Source organism: Oncorhynchus keta, chromosome 5 (assembly GCF_023373465.1).
Source record: "Oncorhynchus keta strain PuntledgeMale-10-30-2019 chromosome 5, Oket_V2, whole genome shotgun sequence".
Classification (NCBI taxonomy): Eukaryota; Metazoa; Chordata; class Actinopteri; order Salmoniformes; family Salmonidae; genus Oncorhynchus; species Oncorhynchus keta.
The window spans coordinates 33,616,686-33,630,986 of NC_068425.1; the positions used below are offsets into that span (position 1 = coordinate 33,616,686).

Here is a 14,301-nt window from a genome sequence, read left to right on the forward strand (position 1 = left end):
CAAGAGTCGTTCACAATCTAGTCCAAGAGTCGTTCACAATCTAGTCCAAGAGTCATTCACAATCTAGTCCAAGAGTCATTCACAATCTAGTCCAAGAGTCATTCACAATCTAGTCCAAGAGTCGTTCACAATCTAGTCCAAGAGTCGTTCACAATCTAGTCCAAGAGTCGTTCACAATCTAGTCCAAGAGTCATTCACAATCTAGTCCAAGAGTCGTTCACAATCTAGTCCAAGAGTCGTTCACAATCTAGTCCAAGAGTCATTCACAATCTAGTCCAAGAGTCATTCACAATCTAGTCCAAGAGTCGTTCACAATCTAGTCCAAGAGTCGTTCACAATCTAGTCCAAGAGTCATTCACAATCTAGTCCAAGAGTCATTCACAATCTAGTCCAAGAGTCATTCACAATCTAGTCCAAGAGTCGTTCACAATCTAGTCCAAGAGTCATTCACAATCTAGTCCAAGAGTCATTCACAATCTAGTCCAAGAGTCGTTCACAATCTAGTCCAAGAGTCGTTCACAATCTAGTCCAAGAGTCATTCACAATCTAGTCCAAGAGTCATTCACAATCTAGTCCAAGAGTCATTCACAATCTAGTCCAAGAGTCGTTCACAATCTAGTCCAAGAGTCGTTCACAATCTAGTCCAAGAGTCGTTCACAATCTAGTCCAAGAGTCGTTCACAATCTAGTCCAAGAGTCATTCACAATCTAGTCCAAGAGTCGTTCACAATCTAGTCCAAGAGTCGTTCACAATCTAGTCCAAGAGTCATTCACAATCTAGTCCAAGAGTCGTTCACAATCTAGTCCAAGAGTCGTTCACAATCTAGTCCAAGAGTCATTCACAATCTAGTCCAAGAGTCATTCACAATCTAGTCCAAGAGTCATTCACAATCTAGTCCAAGAGTCGTTCACAATCTAGTCCAAGAGTCATTCACAATCTAGTCCAAGAGTCGTTCACAATCTAGTCCAAGAGTCGTTCACAATCTAGTCCAAGAGTCATTCACAATCTAGTCCAAGAGTCATTCACAATCTAGTCCAAGAGTCATTCACAATCTAGTCCAAGAGTCGTTCACAATCTAGTCCAAGAGTCGTTCACAATCTAGTCCAAGAGTCGTTCACAATCTAGTCCAAGAGTCGTTCACAATCTAGTCCAAGAGTCGTTCACAATCTAGTCCAAGAGTCATTCACAATCTAGTCCAAGAGTCGTTCACAATCTAGTCCAAGAGTCATTCACAATCTAGTCCAAGAGTCATTCACAATCTAGTCCAAGAGTCGTTCACAATCTAGTCCAAGAGTCGTTCACAATCTAGTCCAAGAGTCGTTCACAATCTAGTCCAAGAGTCGTTCACAATCTAGTCCAAGAGTCGTTCACAATCTAGTCCAAGAGTCGTTCACAATCTAGTCCAAGAGTCGTTCACAATCTAGTCCAAGAGTCATTCACAATCTAGTCCAAGAGTCATTCACAATCTAGTCCAAGAGTCGTTCACAATCTAGTCCAAGAGTCGTTCACAATCTAGTCCAAGAGTCATTCACAATCTAGTCCAAGAGTCGTTCACAATCTAGTCCAAGAGTCGTTCACAATCTAGTCCAAGAGTCATTCACAATCTAGTCCAAGAGTCATTCACAATCTAGTCCAAGAGTCGTTCACAATCTAGTCCAAGAGTCATTCACAATCTAGTCCAAGAGTCATTCACAATCTAGTCCGGTTGCGGCCACAAGTAGACCTCGTTTCAAATATATCAAGAATGCTTTTATTTGTATGTTTAGCAAATCAATAAACATAGATGTTTTACACCTTTGGCATGTCTCAGTCACACAGCTCCAATAAGCCCCTTATGGTGAACAACATGTGAATGAGAGGCTTATAGAATCATTACGTTTTTGAGTTTTCAGTTCATTGTTCGCCGGTAGGGGGTCCTGCACGCTCTGGGCATTACTGACTCAAATGAACCTAATGAGTCGAAACATTTGTTCTTTTGACTGAACGAGTCTGAAAGATCGGAGTCAGTAAAAAGAGCCAAACTTTCCATCACTGCAACTCACTGCCTGGAGGCGGGACTTACAACCAACAGGTGGGAGAGAATGCCTCTGATTGGGTAGAAAGTTAGGGGTGATTGACTGATGAGCTGTCAGGCATTCTAAATAAAAAGGGACAAACTAGGGGTGTATAGAGAATAACTAAATCTGAATGGGTGGCTGTTTTAACAATCCTATTCCCTATATAGTGCACTACTCTTTTTTTACAATTCAATACCAGAAATAGTACACTATATAGGGAATAGGGTGCCATTTGGGATTCAGAATAGCACTACTCTTATCAGACTCTGTGTTTTCTGTTCATAGCACTGCAGACCGGCTGGCTACTTCTAAAGGTTTAGTGGTTGTGTTATACCTGCATGTTCTGTATCATGTTGCTAAGCCTCCTGATAATATCCACCCACTCTAGATCCCTCTGGTAAAATGTGTTAAATGACTACAATGTAGTCAATGTAATGTCTAACCCTAAAGCTGTGTAGTCAATGTGTAGTCAATGTGTAGTCAATGTGTGTGTGTGTGTGTGCGTGCGTGTGCATGTGCGCGTGCGTGTGTAGTTGTGTGTGTGTGATAGAATACATGTTTATAAGTGAGAACATGCTTGTAACAGTGTGTGTACACAGTATGTGCACATTCTTAACTGATATTAAATGTGTGTGTGACCCCTGTACACAGGCTTTATGGTGAACGATGAGCTCCTCCAGCGGCTGGCCAACGGCAGGGCGGGCTCCACCCGTCCCCTAGTGATCCCCCAGTAACACTTTGACCACCTTACTGTCCCATGTCTCTCTCTCTCCATTCAGGATGACCACCTTACTGTCCCTTTATCTCTCTCCATTCAGGACAGGACCACCTTACTGCACCACAGACACCTACCACTCCCCTCCTGTGGAGGTAGAGGGCCCCCTGGACTACCACTCCCCTCCTGTGGAGGTAGAGGGCTGGCTGAGAGGGAAGGGCTTCACTGAGCCGTCTCTCCAGTGGGTGTAGTGGAGCTAGTTCAATCTACTACAGTATACTTGATATACACTATACTTCTCAGTCACACGTCTATCTCTCCATTCAGGACAGTAGACCATGGCCATTCAGGACAGTAACACTTCTGACCACCTTACCTTCTCTCTCCATTCAGGACCCTTCTGACCATCTCTCTCTCCATTCAGGACAGTAACACTTCTGACCACCTTACTGTCCCTTATCTCTCTCTCCATTCAGGACAGTAACACTTCTGACCACCTTACTGTCCCATATCTCTCTCTCCATTCAGGACAGTAAACACTTCTGACCACCTTACTGTCCCTTATCTCTCTCTCCATTCAGGACAGTAACACTTCTGACCACCCTTATGTCTCTCTCTCCATTCAGGACAGTCCCAACTGTCCCTTATCTCTCTCTCCATTCAGGACAGTAACACTTCTGACCACCTTACTGTTCCTTATCTCTCTCTCCATTCAGGACAGTAACACTGCTGGGGAGACTCACTGGTGCTGAGCTCTTCGCCCTGAGTAAAGAGGACCTGCGTATGTTTTCACCAGAGGAGGGTGCCAGAGTGTACAGCCAGATGATGGTGCAGAAGGCTTTATTGGAGGTACAAGCAACCCTATTAACTCGCAACACCATTGACTGGCAACCCCATTGACTGACAACCTCATTGACTGGCAACCCTATTGACTGGCAACCCTATTGACTGGCAGCCTCATACACTGGCAGCCTCATACACTGGCAACCCCATTCTCATCACAACTCTTATAGTGTTGTATCAAAACACATCACTTCCTCGTTAATCCTCTTATTTCTCATTTCCCTCTGTTTCCTTCTCTTCTGGTTGACACAACTCTCACATTATAGATAGATCCTTGGTTCCCATGCTTTTTTCTCTCTTCTCTTCTCTCCCTCCTTCTCTCCCGCTCTCTTTCCTCTTCCCTCCCTCCTTCTCTCCCTCTCTCTCCTCTTCCCTCCCTCCTTCTCCTCTCTCCCTCCCTCCCTCCCCTCTCTCCCATTTCCTCTCTCTCCCTCCCCTTCCTCCTCTCCTCTCCCTCCTCTTCTCCTCTCTCTCCTCTCCTCTTCCCTCCCTCCATTCTCTCCACTCCCTTCCCTCCCTCCTCTCTCTCCTCTTCCCTCCCTCCTTCTCCTCTCTCTCCTCTTCCCTCCCTCCTTCTCCCTCTCTCTCCTCTTCCCTCCCTCCTTCTCTCCCCCTCTCCTCCTCTTCCCTCCCTCCTTCTCCTCTCTCTCCTCTTCCCTCCCTCCTCCCTCTCCATCTTCCCTCCCTCCTCTCTCTCTTCTTCCCTCCCTCCTTCTCTCTTCTCCTCTTCCCTCCCTCCTTCTCCTCTCTCTCCTCTTCCCTCCCTCCTTCTCCTCTCTCCTCTTCCCTCCCTCCTTCTCCTCTCTCTCCTCTTCCCTCCCTCCTTCTCCTCTCTCTCCTCTTCCCTCCCTCCTTCTCCTCCCTCCTCTTCCCTCCCTCCTTCTCTCCTCTTCCCTCCCTCCTTCTCCTCTCACTCCTCTTCCCTCCCTCCTTCTCCTCTCACTCCTCTTCCCTCCCTCCTTCTCCTCTCTCTCCCTTCCCTCCCTCCTCTCTCTCCCTTTCCCTCCCTCCTTCTCCCTCTCTCTCTCCTCTTCCCTCCCTCTCCTCCTCTCTCCTCTTCCCTCCCTCCTTCTCCTCTCCTCCTCTTCCCTCCCCTTCTCCCTCTCTCCTCTTCCCTCCCTCTCTCCTCTCCTCTCCCTCCTCCTCCCTCTTCCCTCCCTCCTTCTCCTCTCACTCCTCTTCCCTCCCTCCTTCTCTCACTCCTCTTCCCTCCCTCCTTCTCCTCTCCTCCTCTTCCCTCCCTCCTCTCCTCTCCCTTCCCTCCCTCCTTCTCCTCTTCCCCTCCCTCCTTCTCCTCTCACTCCTCTTCCCTCCCTCCCTCCCTCCCTCCTCCCTCCTTCTCTCCTCTCCCTCTCCCTCCCTCCTCCCTCTCCTCCCTTCCCTCCCTCCCTCTCTCTCCCTCTTCCCTCCCCTTCCCTCCCTCCTTCTCCCCTCTCTCCTCTTCCATCCCTCCTTCTCTCTCCTCTTTCCTATTCAGTGTGACTGGGAGTCTCTGGGAGTTTCTGGGTGTAGATGAATTAATACTTCTAATGACGGACTGGTGTTAGATGTGTAACACATGAATATCATACAATATATTGTTGGATGGACAAGGTTGTTTAAAATGTCAAGTTATGTTAAACTGACTATACTTTCTGTTTTAATTAATTGAAGGGAGTGAAGTGAGTCATGTTCCATTTTGGAATCTAACGAATGTATTGTAGAACCTTAATCCAACACCTAGAGACTTCCTCAAGAGGTTCAGACCTCTTGGTGTAATGGTTAGGGTGTTAGCTTGACAGTCACTGGACCAGGGTTAGAGTCCCGGTTTGGGCTACCCCTGAATTTGCTACACTGTGGCCAGGACTACATGTCAGAAGGGGGCACCTCCATCGGAGAGGTGTGTACACATGAGGGACTTGGTAAAGCGTGGGGATACACTCTCCAGAAGGAAGGGGCTAATGACCGTTACGCCAAGAGGTCTGAACCTCTTGATGAGGTTGCTAGGTGTTGGCTGGACTTGGGTTGGAGTCCCAGTCTGAGCTTCCCCCTGAGTTCACTACAATATCACAGCACATACTGTCTCACTGGAAGTGAGAGTAGTTCACTCACATTTTATAATCTGACCAACCAGTAGTGACTTGACCTTTCATTACTGTGCTTTGCTACAGACTAGCTTCTTAACGTTAGCAAAGTAACTACTAGCTCCTTAACTTTAGCAAAGTAAATCTACTAGCTCCTTAACGTCAGCAAAGTAACTCTACTAGCTCCTTAACATTAGCAAAGTAACTCTACTAGCTCCTTAACGTTAGCAAAGTAACTACTAGCTCCTTAACATTTACATTTACATTTACATTTAAGTCATTTAGCAGACGTTAGCAAAGTAACTCTACTAGCTCCTTAACGTTAGCAAAGTAACTCTACTAGCTCCTTAACGTTAGCAAAGTAACTCTACTAGCTCCTTAACATTAGCAAAGTAACTCTACTAGCTCCTTAACATTAGCAAAGTAACTCTACTAGCTCCTTAACATTAGAAAAGTAACTCTACTAGCTCCTTAACGTTAGCAAAGTAACTCTACTAGCTCCTTCACGTTAGCAAAGTAAATCTACTAGCTCCTTAACGTCAGCAAAGTAAATCTACTAGCTTCTTAACGTCAGCAAAGTAACTACTAGCTCCCTAATGTTAGCAAAGTAACTACTAGCTCCTTAAAGTTAGCAAAGTAACTACTAGCTCCCTAATGTTAGCAAAGTAACTACTAGCGCCTTAACAGACTGTATTTCTTCCTTTCTTTCTCGGTCTCTCTCTCCATTTCTATTAGGATGTCCGCAAATCTACAGAGCTGGAGACAATGATGGAGAAACAGAAACAAAAAGCAGACTTCCAGCTGGAGAGCAGGAGGCTGTGACCAAGAACAAGCTATACACATGTATATCACTGAAACACAGATATCACTGGTTGATGGATGCCAACACAATTACATTACTGTCACTGTTTAAGAGGACACACAAACTCAATAACATTGTCTGTATGGAGACTCTGATACAGAGATTTCACTTTTAAAGGGTAGTTCACCCAAACTATAAAATTACTTGGTTTTCTTAAGGCGTCCGCATGCTTCCCAGCCAAAACAGTTCGGAAGAGTTTGTGCTTATATTATGATGACATTTTGTGATGTTGTTTGTTTTGGACATTGGTGAAGGTTTTTTAGGCTGTTCAGGCACAACATTTTTCTGGATGCAAGCAGAAGTTTTGAGCCAAAGTCTACGCCCCATCGTCCATGATTGGTCAACAGTAGGGATTTTTCAATAAAGTCTTTGTTGTCATTCAATGAGAGATGACTCATTTTCATGCAAGAGTTTTCATTGAAAAATACTGCACCAAACATCTTTAGATGGACAAAGATCTCCTCTGAAAAAATGTCAAAATTAATGACAGATTTCTTGAGTTACAGTATCTTAGAACAAATCTGACTATTTTGAGGAGGTGTATACTGGTTACGGCATCTCAAAATGGACAAACAGTACTGTTGCCGATTTTTTGGTTCAGTTCGGCTAGTCGAGTTCAGCTAGGCGCCAGCCAAACTGAAGCCTGCTGACGCCTTTACCCTGTAAGCAGTTTATCACATTTTAGGAGAAGACCCAGAAGCATACAGTGTCGAAGTAACACAAGTTTATTACTAGAACAGGGGTCAGTAATCCAGATCAGAGTCCCTAAGGTAAAGAACAGCAGGCAGTCTTGGGGTCAGGTAAGGCAGAGATTAATAATCCAATGTGGTGTGACAAGGTACAGAATGGCAGGGTCAGGGTCAGGGCAGGCAGAAAGGTCAAAAACCGGGAAAACTAGAAAACCGAAACTAGAACAAGACAGGAGCAAGGGGAAAACGCTGTAAGTTTGATGTACAAAGCGACCTGGCAACAGACAAACAGAGAACACAGGTATAAATACACTGGGGATAATGGGGAAGATGGGCGACACCTGGAGAGAGGTGGAGACAAGCACAAAGACAGGTGAAACAGATCAGGGTATGACACTTCTAGGATATATGTTAATGTTGCACATTTCCCCTGCTGCTGTTTGACCTGGTTTGTGTTAGACAGGATGACTTCTAGGTTATATGTTAATGTTACACATTTCCCCAAATTAGGGGAGGGAATAAGTAGGAAATCTGGGAATCCTCCAAGTAGGAGGAAAAGCACTTCATGATGACAGAAGTGAGATCTATGGGGTGAGAGTCATTTTGTTAAGTTACCTTTGCTTTCTTGGGTACAAGAACAATGGTGGACATCTTGAAGCAAGTGGGGCCATGATTGGGAGTCTCATAGAGCGGTGCACAATTGGCCCAGCGTCGTCCGGGTTTGGCTGGTGTAGGCCATCATTGTAAATAAGAATTTGTTCTTAACTGACTTGCCTAGTTAAATAATGGTTAAATTATATTAAATACCTTATTCATGTCGCCCACGGAGAAGGAGAGCCCACAGTCCTTGGTAGAGGGCCGCGTTGACAGCACTGCATTATCCTCAAAGCAGGCGAAGAAGGTGTTTAGCTTGTACGGAAGCAAAACGTCTGTGTCCGCAACGTGGCTAGTTTTTACTTTGTTATCCTGACACATACGTATCGTGTCTGAACCGTTGAATTGCGACTCCACTTTGTTTCTATACTGTCGTTTTGCCTGTTTGATTGCCTTACGGAGGGAATAACTACAGTGTTTGTATTCGGCCATATTCCTAGTCAACTTGCCATGGTTAAATGCCATGGTTTTCACTTTCAGTTTTGTGTGAATGCTGCCCTCTATCCACGGTTTCTGGTTTGGGTAGGTTTTAATAGTCACAGTGGGTACAACATCTCCTGTACACTTCCTGACAAACTCAGTCACCGTATCCGTGTATTTGCTAATGTTATTCTTTGAGGCTACCCGGAACATATGAGGTATTCTAGGTCGGGTGAACAAAATGACTTGAGTTTCTGTATGTTATCACAATCACACAATGAGTAGTTAATCATGAAACAAACACCCCCACCTTTCTTCTTCCCGGAGAGTTCCTTACTTCTGTCTGAGAACCCAGCTGGCCGTGTAGACAAAGACAGTATATCCTGAGAGAGCCAAGTTTCTGTGAAACAGAGGGTGTTACATAGGATCCCCCAGCTCTAGATGTATGTGGCCTTCTGTACCGTTTTTCGCCGGGGAGGAGTCTGATAGAAAATAATACAAAATAGGTTTATTAAATATAAAAAATATGTTAGATACATACCATGTCAAATTCATTTCATGTATCTATATATTAACAACACATAGTGAAAAATACCTCGGCTTTTCTTGCGCTGGCTGTTCTGACGAATCGTAGAAACCGCAGGGGCGTGACTTTTTGCATCTAGTGTTTCCCTATTCTGCAGGGCCGGTCTCGTGGGAGTCTGAAAAAACATTATTTGTCCTTGTTTTAACATATTCTATCAAAAGAGATATAACTAATAAAAGACGTATAACTAATAACAAATGTATAATGGTCTCATACCGTGTCCATAGAGCGCCAGTTCTTGAATCCGTACATTTGCAGCCCTGTAGCCCTTCTTGGGCCGGGGTGATTCAGAGCAATGCACTTGGGCCACAGTTGTGCGTTGTTTGTTGGGACATGGAATGTGTAGCGAGTGGGTTGAGGTTCCCGGGGGAGTTGTCTGGCCGTTTTTAAATCCTCTGTTCGCGGTGTGCTGGAAAAACCTTTCATACATAAAAGGCAGAATACTGTCTGTTTCATCGGTTCCTCCGATGTCGTTCAGAGTCCCTAATGCATCCAAGTCACCCGTTGTGTCAGTTGTCCATCATACCTAAAAAAAAAAATTAAATAAAAATCGTTGTCCCCCCGTTTAAAACACAAATAACTTGTGTTTAATATTACAATAATTTCCAGACAATTTAGAGAGTCCAAATCTTAAAGCTGCTTAAATGATGGGGACCCTACAAATGTTAGAGAATATTAACAGTTATACAAAATATATACACTTCAACTTATATGTGCATTTGGACTGAAATACACAAATAACTTAATATTACAATAATATCGCGATAATATTCAAACAAAACTTAAAATATATTTTTTCACCTACTCACCTCCAGAAATATCCATTAGGTGGGCTTCCTAATGTTATCTGTCCTGGGACTGCTGCCTGGTGTCTTACGAAGTCGTTCAGAGTGCACACTTTTCGTTTTTAAATATATAAATATTCTTGGGTATGTGATTATTTGGATTTACGCCGAAAATTGTGTGATCGTGAAGGGCTACGTAAAGGACAGGGCGCAGTTTGCTTCTGAGAATCCCCGTCTAACAGTCGCTTCCCAATCACTTATGTCCAGTAGCCTTCAGAAATATCCATTAGGAGGGATTCACAGAATATATATTTTTAATCTGTCCTGGCAGCTAAATATTCGGGGCTGTGGGTTTGCGCTAAAGCTGTGGTAACATAGTGTTAAAGTATATGCTCCACTAGACTCGCTCCGCGTTCTGTCCCTAACTAGCAAAAGTACGGAATTAGTTTACAGGGCCTCGTGGTGGCATTCTTTCGGGAGATGTCATGTATGCAACACCCTGTATATTTGGTTTAGAGAACAAAGGCGGTGAATTCAAACAACAGGAGGGGATGTCGAGACATTCTGTCTACAACCGGGGTGGGGGGCACCGGGCGCTGATTAGAGATATCAATGTTTAACCCCGGACGGACGGCAGATATCCTGACACGCCGTATGCATGATAGTGCACACCTTGGTTTCAAACGATCCCCCTCCCGATAGAATGGGGCTACATGTTTGGGCCCTGTTGAACACACACACACACACACACACACACACACACACACACACACACACACACACACACACACACACACGCACACTCACGCACGCACACTGATTTTCCGTGTCTTTTTTGCTCGCGACAGAGCGGGGTGACGATGTAAAATACATTTTCCCATCATTAAAGGGTGAGATACAGTTTTTCAATTCCTTTTATTGAATTCCAAAATATTTAGTACAACCTTTTTTTAAGACATGTTAGAATTAATTTAAGACATGTTAGAATGAATTGACTAATATTTAAACATGTATCACGAGTGTTTTATGTAAAAACCTTGCAGGCCTGCAGTTGGAGGCCTACAATGTTTATAACATACCATTGTAGGAAAGACTATAAAATAATACATTATTTTTTTATAAGACATTTCTCTGCAACATTTATAAGACATTTCTCTTCCCTGGCGTGAGAGAAAAGACAGCTTCCCCTTTCGTTAAAGGGTGAGATACATTTTTAAAACCAATGATTTAATTCAAAATATTTAGTACATACATTTTAACACATGTTATAATTCAACATTTGTACTATTTCTTACAGATAAAGGGTCTGGTTAGCCCTGACCATTATCCGTTTCCAATTCACCATCACAAAGTCCCTTGCCCGCTCCATCGAAGCTCCGGACGTTTTCACTCCAGGGAAAGATCCTCCTTCGGCCCTGTGAGTCCTGGGTATGCCCACAGCATTAATTAATAAGATGGGTAGAAACTGTTTTAGCCATAAGTAAAGGCCTTTCATAAAGAGGCTGTCTTGATTGACTGTGACACATATTTAACACATATTGCTTGTTACCTAAGGCTCTCTATGTCTGTACATATTGTGAAATGTGGTTTCCCTAAAGTTATTACACCCTAAACCTGAATCTGAAATTACTTTTAGGATATTTTCTTTGGGGGGTTCTAATCTCCCCGGTGTACATGCACCGAACATCCATAGGCTGGAGCCACCTGGAAGCTCTGTGCATGTACATATAAAGAGAACTAAATAGGGAACTCAACAGTGTGTTAGGCTGAGAAACATTATTTAGATGGCTGTTTAATTATTGTTGAAAGCTTGAAATGGACACAATGCCAAGGGACCTTGTATCTAACACACACACACGCACACGCACACACACACACACACACACACACACACACACACACACACACACACACACACACACACACACACACACACACACACACACACACACACACACACACACACACACACACACACACACACACACACACACACATTCCTGCTTCATAGATAGCAACCATAAGGACAATAAAACTGGGGGTGTGGGGCCATACTCTTTCCAAAGTTCAAACACAGAACCCCCCCAGTTCAACCAGGTCCCTAGACATCATTCAGCATGACAACTTCAAAGGATGCAATATATATATAAAATAACACACCCTCTAACACGTGACCACAGGAACAGGATGTCCTGGCCGGAGGCCCATATTTGGACATGTATACGTCATCATGGACACAGGGTCATAAATCAAAGTTTTGACCCATGCCATCTACTTTATTCTCTCTGTGGGTAAAAACAGAAAAGCATTTAACTGTATAATATAACTGTAGCTATGTGTTCTTTACTTGAGTGTGTTTCAGCAGGATGAGGTCAGAGAGATGCTTCCAGGTCAGTATTTTTCTGAACTCATAAAATCCTTCACACAATCTGATGGGATGGATGTTCAACCCCATTAAAATGACCGTAAGGTTTATATAGTACCTTTACGTTAAGATCTCATAGATCTGTTTATGGCAAAGCAGGTCAATGGCAGTTTTTTTACAACTGCTTACAACACTAAATCTTTTCATGTCACACGATTTTTGAAACCTCTCACTCAAAGTGCTAAACTACACACCAAATATCCAAAACCATAAGCTATTTCTCAGCCTTTGACTCAGTTGTCAATTGCATAAAAAATGGACTGACCCCTCCTGGACTGACCCCCCGGGACCCCACACACACACAATTGTGTTCTTTACTGTATTCTAAAGAATATACTTTTGGTTTACATATGTTTATGGTTTTGTTGTATGCTACTGTATACAACAGTAATGTTTGGCCTAATAAATATTTTCTGTTTCTACATTGCATTGGTGTTTACAGTGTACTTGTTACCCCTCTCAGCAGATTACTTTCACTGTAGAACATTGTATTGAAATGTAGATATAAGCCTATGAAAGACCAAAGAGCTTTAGATTCAGAACAACAGTGTTTACATGGTATATCCAAAAATGTACTATTATGAAAGCAGCGTTTGCCATTTGATGCAAATGCTTCATTCTGACATGTGTTTATGGCATTTTGAATGCAGTGTTACATTGTGAAGGAGATGTGAGGCATTTAGCATTTTGTGTGTGCAGTTTTGGGAAAAAAGGAGACCGTTTTGAAAACTTGTGTAAGCAGTTGGAAAAAACTGTAATTCAATTCATTTATTCTAAAAGAATATAACTTATAAATCATGAGCCTCATCTTGAGGAGTCACCTGTCACAGTATAAAAAAATAGTATGGGTGCTGAGGATCAGTTTAGCCTTTTAGATCATAATGGATCAGATTACATGGACAGGGTGACCTGATCCTAGATCAAAATGAATCAGATTACATGGACAGGGTGACCTGATCCTAGATCAAAATTAATCAGATTACATGGACAGGGGAACCTGATCCTAGATCAAAATGAATCAGATTACATGGACAGGGGAACTTGATCCTAGATCAAAATGAATCAGATCACATGGAGAGGAGGACCTGATCCTAGATCAAAATGAATCAGATTACATGGACAGGGGAACTTGATCCTAGATCAAAATGAATCAGATCACATGGAGAGGAGGACCTGATCCTAGATCATAATGAATCAGATTACATGGAGAGAAGGACCTGATCCTAGATCATAATGAATCAGATTACATGGAGAGGAGGACCTGATCCTAGATCATAATGAATCAGATTACATGGAGAGGAGCACCTGATCCTAGATCATAATGAATCAGATTACATGGAGAGGAGGACCTGATCCTAGATCATAATGAATCAGATTACATGGAGAGGAGGACCTGATCCTAGATCATAATGAATCAGATTACATGGAGAGGAGGACCTGATCCTAGATCATAATGAATCAGATTACATGGAGAGGAGCACCTGATCCTAGATCATAATGAATCAGATTACATGGAGAGGAGCACCTGATCCTAGATCATAATGAATCAGATTACATGGACAGGGGGACCTGATCCTAGATCATAATGAATCAGATTACATGGAGAGGAGGACCTGATCCTAGATCATAATGAATCAGATTACATGGAGAGGGGACCTGATCCTAGATCATAATGAATCAGATTACATGGAGAGGAGGACCTGATCCTAGATCATAATGAATCATCATAGATCAAAATGAATCAGATTACATGGAGAGGGCACCTGATCCTAGATCATAATGAATCAGATTACATGAGGGGATCCTAGAGATCCTAGATCATAATGAATCAGATTACATGGAGAGGACCACCTGATCCTAGATCATAATGAATCAGATTACATGGAGAGGAGGACCTGATCCTAGATCATAATGAATCAGATTACATGGAGAGGGGATGATCCTAGATCATAATGAATCAGATTACATGGAGAGGACCTGATCCTAGATCATAATGAGTCAGATTACATGGAGAGGAGGACCTGATCCTAGATCATAATGAATCAGATTACATGGAGAGGACCACCTGATCCTAGATCATAATGAATCAGATTACATGGAGAGGAGGACCTGATCTAGATCATAAGAATCATAATAGAATCAGATTACATGGAGAGGACCACCTGATCCATAATGAATCAGATTACATGGAGAGGAGGACCT

The 14,301-nt window shown here is 43.2% G+C and overlaps 1 long non-coding RNA gene and 1 pseudogene across 1 annotated transcript; one reads left to right on the forward strand and one right to left on the reverse strand.

Moving 5' to 3' along the window:
* The window catches only part of LOC118376607 (epidermal growth factor receptor kinase substrate 8-like protein 1), a 30,104-nt pseudogene extending 23,161 nt beyond the window's left edge, over positions 1-6,943 (forward strand).
* Positions 6,944-7,045: 102 nt separating this feature from the next.
* Positions 7,046-9,795, reverse strand: LOC118376608 (uncharacterized). The gene is made up of 4 exons (XR_004824062.2): positions 9,699-9,795; positions 9,106-9,415; positions 8,899-9,004; positions 7,046-8,785 (listed from the first exon to the last, which is right to left on the reverse strand). It is a non-coding gene; the product is annotated as an uncharacterized LOC118376608 (long non-coding RNA).
* Positions 9,796-14,301: the final 4,506 nt, after the last annotated feature.